This window comes from Schistocerca gregaria, chromosome 3, assembly GCF_023897955.1.
Source record: "Schistocerca gregaria isolate iqSchGreg1 chromosome 3, iqSchGreg1.2, whole genome shotgun sequence".
In the NCBI taxonomy this organism is placed as follows: Eukaryota; Metazoa; Arthropoda; class Insecta; order Orthoptera; family Acrididae; genus Schistocerca; species Schistocerca gregaria.
Window position 1 is genome coordinate 333,893,434 of NC_064922.1, and position 9,407 is coordinate 333,902,840.

Here is a 9,407-nt window from a genome sequence, read left to right on the forward strand (position 1 = left end):
GCTTAGAGCCATTTGAACCATTTTTTCACTGTGGTAAGTGATAGTGACAGACGGTCATTGAAGAGGATTGTGATGAAAAATAAGAGAACTATAGCTGCAAAAGTCACTGCAGAAGCGATTGTTGCATTGTAGAACGCTGTCAGCATCAAAATAACACGAAGGGTGCTCCAGAAACAAGGGACTGCATGGTCAGCTGTAATTTCCAATCCACTCATCAGTGATGCAAATGACCGCCATAAAACATAAACTATGCTGCAATGGAAGAAGCTCATTTGGTCGTACGAGCTTTGTTGGGCACTGTCTCCAAATACTGACCAAATGTACGTCCCAAGAGTGAAACGTGGCGGGAGTTCGGTGGTGATTTGGGCACCATATCATGATATACCGTGGACCCTATGGTTAGTGTGCAAGGTCGCACTACTGCCAAGGACTAGGTAACCATTTTTGTCTGATCAGTTCCATCCCATGGTACAATGTTTGTTCCCCAATGGTGATGCCGTCTTCCAAGACGACAGAGCCCCTTTCACACAACTCGCATTGTCCAGGTCTGCTTTTGTCACTTTGAGGATGGGTTTTCGCATCTCCCCTGGCCACCACACTCACAAGATCACAATATTACTGAGCCTCGGTGATCTCCTTTGGAGAGAAGGTCCTGTGATCGCTGCCCACCTGCAGCATTGTTGCCTCAACTTGACAATATTTTGCATGAAGTATAGAATAAGATACCCTCGAAAACCACCAAGGACTTCTATTAATTCATTCTCAGGGGACGGAAAGTTGATTTGAATGCCAAAGGCGTTCCTACACCATATTAATCATGGTTATAACTTTTTTTTGGTGTTTCCATATTTTTGTCCAGCTCCCATACATACATATACACACGGTATTATACACGCTCAATTTTAATCTTTGTTGGGGACGATGAATAGCAGTGTCCCAGAAATACACCGTCTGACAAAAAAACTGAAGCACTTGAGAGACTTGCTCAGTTGTCATTTTAACATCGTACATGTACAGGCGCATATAAATAACTAAAGCTGCAAATCTCTGTGATGGGCAGAGTGGCCATCAAAATTGATTAGTGTTCTTCGTGTTTAGTGTTGTCACCAGGCTTGGTACGGTATACAAGGGAGTAAACAGAGCCACTGATAATGAACTAATATGCCGCACAATCGTGTGAGGCAGCGTTATCAGCACCTGACAAAGCTCGAAATGGACCTCACTGGGGTTTGCATTTGTCTGTATAGTCGAATCTTGCACTATAATGTTTGTGGGGGCATTTGTATGTGACGGTAACCTGATGTTGAACGGCATGGAAACGTGAGGGCAAGCTCACTTGAGGGAACTCTTCGTCAAGGCTGCAGTCGATGTCGTCTGACCACCACAAGGGAGGCTCTTCGCATCTGTGCCTGCCATCCGGGAACAAGTAATGGACTCCGTGCAATATTCTGTGTCACCCCACGACATTGGTTAAAGCAACCAGAATAGGGAATTACTGTCCCATGTGTGGATCAAAACACAAACGGCTGCATTTGGACTGGTGTTGTGACTGGTAGTCATAGACTTCTGATGAGGCCGCATTGCGTTCAGCGATGAATCGTGGTTTACCACTATCCTGGATGTCCATCGCCGTCGAGTATGGTGACAACCTAGGGGGAGACAGACGCCATCCCTCCAATGTCTTGAGAGACACAGCGGTCTGGAGATCCACCGGCCATGATTTCAGGTCACGGTTGGTAGTGATTGACGGCACAACAGTACATCATGGCCACCATCCGTCCTCATGCCTTAGCTCTCACGCGGCAGTATCGTGGCGTCACTCTTTAACAGTCCAATGTTCGTCCTCGCATGGCACATTCCCTATGAACCGTCTGTGTGATGATGAGTTACTCCTATGGCCAGCAAAATTCCCAGATCTTCCCGTGACGAAACATGTGTGAAACCAACTAGTACCTAAACTCCGTCCTTATGCCAGTATCCAGGACATAAAAGACCAGTTTTCCTTAAGAGAGAATACAATGTCCTCATGATACCCTTGCTAACCTAGTCAACGCATTCGTCCAGCCCATACGGGATGCATCGTCATGCTGACAAGTGAGCTCGAACTGCCAAGTTCTTGTAAATTTGCTCGATTTTGTAATCACTGGAATAACATCGCATACCATCTCAATACATGTACTTTCTTTTCGTTTCCTCCTCCAATTCTGGCTGCTTAACTTTTTTGTCAGGCAGCGTAAATTAAAATAGTTGCAATCCCACAGACCCGACCAACGTTACTCAGAGGTTTGCTTGGTTTTCAGGTGAATTCCGGAACTGAACGTCCTCTCCCATATATTCGCAGATGAGTTCCTCTCTGTCTAACTAGTAACTCATCCCCTGAATTTAGATTAAAAGAAATGCGCTCTAGAATAGAATCTCGAACAGACAACTTTGCCCTTTTGGATCGAGAATGAAACGTATTTAAAAGAAGAAGCAACTTACTGTCCTCCCTGTATATGTGCTCTTGCACCTATGTTCATTTAAAGAAGCAGCAGAATCTACAATATGTTCAGTTGATGAATCAGCAAATGTCTACAATAACGGCAGCGATAGCCAGAGCGTATTTCCTGTGAGGTACCTAGGTTTGCAACGTGTTTGTTTTGTTTAAGCAATGGAAGGCAGCTAGTAAGAGGCTGCAGATGAAGCGGTGTGTTTGACTGCCGAATTCTGTCCTTTTGAGGGGAGAATGAAATGTATTTAAAAAAAGAAATATCTGAATTTTGTGGCAGTAAGTGGTTACTGCAGTACTGCTGAATGATTAGATACGTTTGAAACTCGTTGAAGGTGTGCGTACTCCGATAGGGAATACCACAGTAGGTTGTTCAGTTGAAGCGGAATGGACATATCTAAAAAGAATAACACATATACTGGACAGACAAACATAGATGCAAGGAAGGCAAATGAGATGAAACCTTGGGTAACACATGAAATACTTCAACTGATAGACGAAAGAAGTAAGTATTGAAACGTTCAGAGAAATAGTGGAATACTGTAAAATAAGGCACTTAGGAGTGAAATAAATAGGAAATGCAGGGCAGCCAAGGCGAAATAACTGCAGAAAAAATGTGAAGAAATCGAAAACTAAATGATCGTCAGGACTGACTCATCATTTAGAGAAGTCAGAACAGCCAGGGTGACAACATTAAAAGTGCAGTGGGCGTTCCACAGTCAAGCGCAGAGAATGCGGACAAGTGAAAACGAGTACACTGAATGAAGCCTCTGTAAGGGAGAGAAATTGGCTGATGCAATAGAAGAAGAAACTGTAGACGATATAGAAAACATAGGGGCTAAAGTATTAATGAATACGAAATCTTATGCACCCAAGATTGCTTGGTGTTTTTATTTTATTTCACAACGACAGTTTTGGCAGAAACTTGGTGTCATCATAGTATCATTGGAATTTCTTATTAACGTGCATACATGCCAACAATACGATGAGAGCAGTTTCCATTCATAGGAAACGACATCACGCTGGTTTGTCAAACAGATAAAAAAGAACATACAAATTATCCATTGCACCATTTGTGTGCTCAGGACTGCAGGTAAACAAACAGAAAGTGCAGTCGTGTCACAAACACATCACAGAAGAATTGACAGTTCTGTCATAATTTTCTGTCTTCCCCAATTCGATTGCTTATTTCCTCATTTGTTATTTGACCTACACATCTAATTTCACCTTTCTTCTATATCTATAGCGTCACATTTCAGAAGCTTCTACTTACTTCTTCTTTGGACTTCTTAGCGCTAATGCACATCTAATTTCACCTTTCTTCTATATCTATAGCGTCACATTTCAGAAGCTTCTACTTACTTCTTCTTTGAACTTCTTAGCGCTAATGTTTCACTTCCATACAAGGCTACGCTCCAGAAAAATGCCTTCAGAAAAGCGTATTTATCACTTAAAACAGTATTCGATTTTAGCTGGTACTTCTTTTTCAGAACTGTTTTTCTTATTATTGCCGATCAGCATTTAATATCCTCTCTACATCAGTAATTTTGCTGTCCAAATTGTTAAACTTATCTACAACTTTCGAAGCCTCGTTTCCTAACCTAATTCCCTCAGCACAGGCTGATTCAGTTCGACTACATTCCACTATTCTTGTTTTACTCTTGATGAAACTCATCTTACATTTTCTCCTGACTACACTATCCATTCCGTTCCACTGCTGTTCCACGACCTTTACTGCCTCTGACAGAATTGTAATGTCATCGGCAATCCATAAACTTTTCATTTATTCACCTTGAACCGATTTTATAGTCTTATTTCGTTACAAATTGTAAATCACATTTCACTCCATCTATTTTACCCCTACTACCTTCAGAATTTTGAAGAGTATAATCTATTTAATACTCACAAACCCTTTTTTCTAAATTCACAAATGACACAAATGTATTTTGCATTTGTTCAACCTATCCTCTGTAACGTATTAGCTCCTGGCTGCCCACGTTTGCTAGGCCTGTTTGATTTTGTTTGCGCCTCAGTCAGTTTCCGGCTGCAGGGAGCAGGGGTTTTTGTTTGGCCGGAAAATGATTGGCCGGTTTTTCCCCAATCCTCCTATATGGCTGGTGAGAGGGCTCGGCTAGGCGGGTTTTAAGGGCGAGTAGTTTCGCCAGTAGGGCTGGTATTTCCAGCACTCATTGCAGAAAGTTCTGTCAGAAAGCAAGCAGATCCCTTGCAGCATTTAATGGCCAAAGAACATTCCTATATTCTGCTCATGAACCTCGCTGGCTAAATGTTCGTGAAGGAGTTTGAAGTTCGAGAAATCGAGGTGTTGGTCGATATCCCATGTGGAGTGGAGAAAGTATGAGCCTCCGGAGTGGAAGAAGTGTTTTGACTGTGTGTACTGAAGTAGTTAGTAGCTGATCCTTTGGATCGACCTAGTTGCTCAGTGCAGTACGGAAAACTGAGAGAAACCGAAGTGGGTTCCCGGGTGTGGGCGTGGAATTCTACTCAGCCTTTCCTTTGTTTCTCGGCGAATGTTGCGAATTAGTGTGCGTGGACTTGTTCGGTAAAGAGAGAGACGTCAGAGTGGAACGTTCAGCCCTTAGCTAGCTGCTTGGTGGAATGGGATAAACGTAAGGGAGTTGGATAACGTTAATTCATGTCACTAAATTTTATTTCTTGCAGTAAGGAAAACTGAAAGTGATGTTTTGTGTGATTCTTTCCCCGCTGACTTGGAACAGTAATTCAGTCTCGTTGTAGTGCTGATTATCAGCGGGAGTAGGTAGTGGTCCGTTGGGGTGGTGTATGAACTGTTCACAGTATACGTAGTCCAGGCCAGTGCTTAGATCTCGGAATTTTTTTTAAGTAGTTGGATTGCTACTGAGCTTTGATATTGACGTCTGTGTAGTGAGAATTTCGTCTCGCGAGTCAATGGGATGCTGGCGAAACTTATTAATTTGGTTGTGAAGCGGCGCAGATAATTAATCAGGAACTGCCAATAAACGTACGCAAGTAAATCCTTGGAGCGATACGTCGCGTAATTGTTTCGCGTGCCGCACAGAGCCAAGACTACGTAGATTCTGACCATGGCCTCAAGACGTGTGTCCTGTTGCAACTCTAGGGAATCCCCGACGGACGGATGAGACAAACGTTTCACTTCTAGGGTATGTCGTGCGATCAGTATTAAAAATAAACTGAACTCATACCAAACAGGCCATGCAGGCCCAACGGTACCGACCGGCCGCCGTGTCATCCTCGGCCGACAGGCGTCACAGGATGCGGATACAGAGAGGCATGTGGTCAGCACACCGCCTTCCCGGCCGTGTATCAGTTTCCGAGATCGGAGCCGCTACTTCTCAATCAAGTAGCTCCACTGTTTGCCTTCCAAGGGCTTGAGCCGTTTCGGCTCATATCGATAGTGCCACTCTGGTGGTTTATCTTTCCTGCCACGGTCAGGGCGGTAAGCAGCGCCCTCTGGGACCTACGCGAGGAGTAACGAGGCGAGGTCCTGGGGGGGGGGGGGGGGGGGAGGGGGTGCTCCGGGACGTGGTGGAAGAGGGTTGTCGGATTGACGCAGCGAGTGTGGGATCGGACCTATCGCATGGAAATATACAACTTGGCTCTGAACGGAAGGCGCCGTAGCTAGCAGCGGGAAGCGGGCGTCCTCTAATTTGTGTCAAGAAGCAACGACTTTTGCATTGGGTGTCCCAGTGGTTCCCGAGAGATGCGGTGGCTGCTTTCGTAGAAGACAATTGGTAAGAGCTTGTGTCTACGCTCTATTTCGTACGACGTTGCTGCCTGCCGTTATAAACGGGTGAAAATCAGGCGCTTGTATTGACTATACGGGAACTGGTGATGTAAAATTACATTTGTGATTGAGTCTCACTTGTACTGTGACAATTTAGAGGCGAAAACTGTGTCTGGTTCTTTGCTGTGCAACTAAGGGAGTCAGTTCTTTGGGGTAACTGAGGGAGCACATTATGTCGGTCTAAGTGATACGTTCTCCACGTTTTGTCTATGGCTTTGCGAATCGAAATCGTGGGGGAGTACACGTGTGAGTAATTTGCTATTGTGTTGATGGTTATGTTGTAAAGACTGTTCTCTGGTGTGTTAAATCACGCGCTGATTTGTAGCCAATCGGAGCAGAAGTTCCTATTGTTACTTGCTTATGTGCTACTGTCCTTATGATTGGCGTTGTTTGTCTTTTGATTGTGGGTGCGCTCACGTAATAAAAAAAATACGGCTACTACTCATAAGGGTTGTCTAGTAAGGAAATTGCTTAAGCTTTTATCATATGCTGGTCTGTTTGCCTATCACATTGGCTTTCTATGCAGTAACCGAAGGAATGTGTATGGTGGTTCAAGCTGACTAGTATTTGAACTGGTGTTGAGGTTAAGGGAGAGATCAGCATCCCGCAAACCCACACGCTGCGCGTGGTTAAATGTTCCGCTATTGGGGAGCCGGCTCTCTGTTCTTGGATTTTGTAAGGTTACGTGGCGAGTGCATCGCTGTAGCTTTTCGCTTGCTAAATTGCGGGGTGCCGGTGCCGTCCGAGGGCTAGACTCGTGATGTATGTTATGTTGAAAGGGAATTAACTGTTCCAAACTTAAGAGAGCTTTTAGTTTGTTTTAGGTCTGTACATGGAATGATGTTGATATTTTGTCGATTGCGGCAATAACTTCCTGTGTGGGGAGGGACTTGTATTGTACTGTTGCAGTGCAGTCCATCTGAAACGTGTTGCTTAAAACTTGTGACTGCAGCTTTCTGATGTTATATATTACTGTTTAATCTTAAAAGTTTAGGATGTAGTATGGTTGTTGAGGATTATCTAATTAATTTTGATCGCTGGTTCCTTGAAGGAAGTATTTCGTTTTAAAATATGTGCTCAGTCAGAGCCTATTTAAATATGATTTTAACTCGTCATTCAAATTTTCTGGTCTTGCTTCCTTAAAAGGCTTGCAGTTAAATGATTGCTATTTACCTGTTTAAATGTTTGAGTGACTTAAAGGAAAAGAAATCTTACTTTATAATTTGTACTGATTGTTCCTTTTGGGTAATACCTGACTGTGTTCAATAAATGAGTGTCTAGTCAATGGTGATGCACTGTTCTATTGCTAGCCTACCCCTTCCACTCCACAGCCTATTGAGCTGCTTTGTGTCGAAATTGTGTTCAGAACACCCGTCTGACCTGACACCTCAGCGCTGAGTGCACCCCACTTGCCAACAGCGCTCGTCAGACCGGATGGTCACCCATCCAAGTGCTAGCCCAGCCCGATAGCGCTTAACTTCAGTGATCTGACGGGAACCGGTGTTTCCACTGCGGCAAGGCCGTTGTCCGCGATCAGTACTGCCTAGCGTGTTATTATATATCTCCGGAACGCAATCTGATTTTCCCCAAGGTCGGCTTCTGCCACTTTTTCCATTTTCCTGTAAACAGTTCGTGTCACCATGCCGCCATGACTTATTAAACTGACGGTTTGGTGTTATTCACACCTGTCAGCGCCTGCTTTCTTAGGAGTTGGAATAATGACAATCTTCCTGAAGTCTGAAGGTATTTCACCTGCCTCACATATCTTGCACACCAGACGTCATGGCTGGATCTTCCAAGAATCTCAGTAATTCTGAGGCAATTTAGTCGACTCCAGGAGCCCCGTTTCCACTTCGATCTTCGACTGCTCTTTCTTCTCGCAGGATCGTATCTTCCACCTCATCGTCACCTACCTCTTCTCTTTCTGCCCTCAAGTTTGTTTGCCTTATGGTGACACTCTATACGGGCTGCTCGGAAATTCCCTTCCAGGGGGAAGTGAGTACCTAATATTTTGAATGGGAACCCAAGCCGGGAAACGTACAGTTTCTGTGCCGTGTGCTCCTGCGATTTGATTGTTCCTGTGTTGTGTGTTCGATCTTTCTCGATTTGCTTTGCAGTGCGCGGGTTGGTGCACCCTCTGAGATACCGTGCGGGGAACCGAAATGGGAGTCTCGGGAGAGCGAGAGACGAGCGGGCCTGGGTGCAGCGACGCCAGAAGATAGCGGAAGTCGCGTCGGCAAGTGGTGTGTGTGTGTGTGGCAGTTGCACTGGGGCCGGCCGAGCAGCCCAATTGGAGGTGCTGCAGTGACTCGCTGTCGTTCGTTCTGTTTACGAGATCAACCTTCCTCACGCTGTGGCTACGGGCTGGTGTTATTCTGGCTATTACCTTATTAGCAGCATTTGAATTAATATTGTTAAAGGTGAGCTGTTAGTTTGGTGCATCTTCATCTGGTGGACTTACTGCGAGACTTCTTTCTGCCGTATTCTGGCTTGCGCTGCTGACCAGTGAGTGTTCCCACGCTGCGTGTCGAAGTACTGACTTGTGCCCCGGTTGATTTACGTATGAACTGTAGTGCCTAAGTGGGCGTGTTTGCTTAAATTGTTAAAGAAGTGTTTCACAATATGCTTACTTGAGTGTCTTTAAATTGCATTTTAGTTTGTTACTGAACTTATGTCAGTTAAGGGACGCCCAAATTGTCACGCTAGTCAAGTAAAGTTTATGTCAACTGTGAGACCACTGTTTACCTGTTGGATTAAAATTAATTCAATCTTAACCACAGCTAGGATTAATTCAAGGCTAATTGTAAGTGCCGTGTGTGTTTGTTTTTGTCCTTTTCTCTTACTCACTGCTGTTGAGTGTTAAACTGTTCTGGAAACGCTTTTGACGTCATGTCACGTAAGACAGTGCTGTCGTGGGCCGATATTGCTATACGTATGTGCTATTATTTCCTATAAACCATTGTGCACAATAGGTAATGTAAGGCTTAACTATAGTGACCAGTTTGGTAATTTTCTGTGTTTCGTAATAACGTTTTACAAGAATTAAAATTTTGGGAAAGGTTTAAATCTCATATTTTCAGATTGTTTGATGTTAGATAACTTGTTGATGATTCATAT

General features: G+C 44.2%; 1 pseudogene; it reads right to left on the reverse strand.

Annotated features, from left to right (window-relative positions):
• Positions 1–7,700: 7,700 nt before the first annotated feature.
• LOC126356957 (5S ribosomal RNA) lies at positions 7,701–7,818 on the reverse strand (annotated as a pseudogene).
• Positions 7,819–9,407: the final 1,589 nt, after the last annotated feature.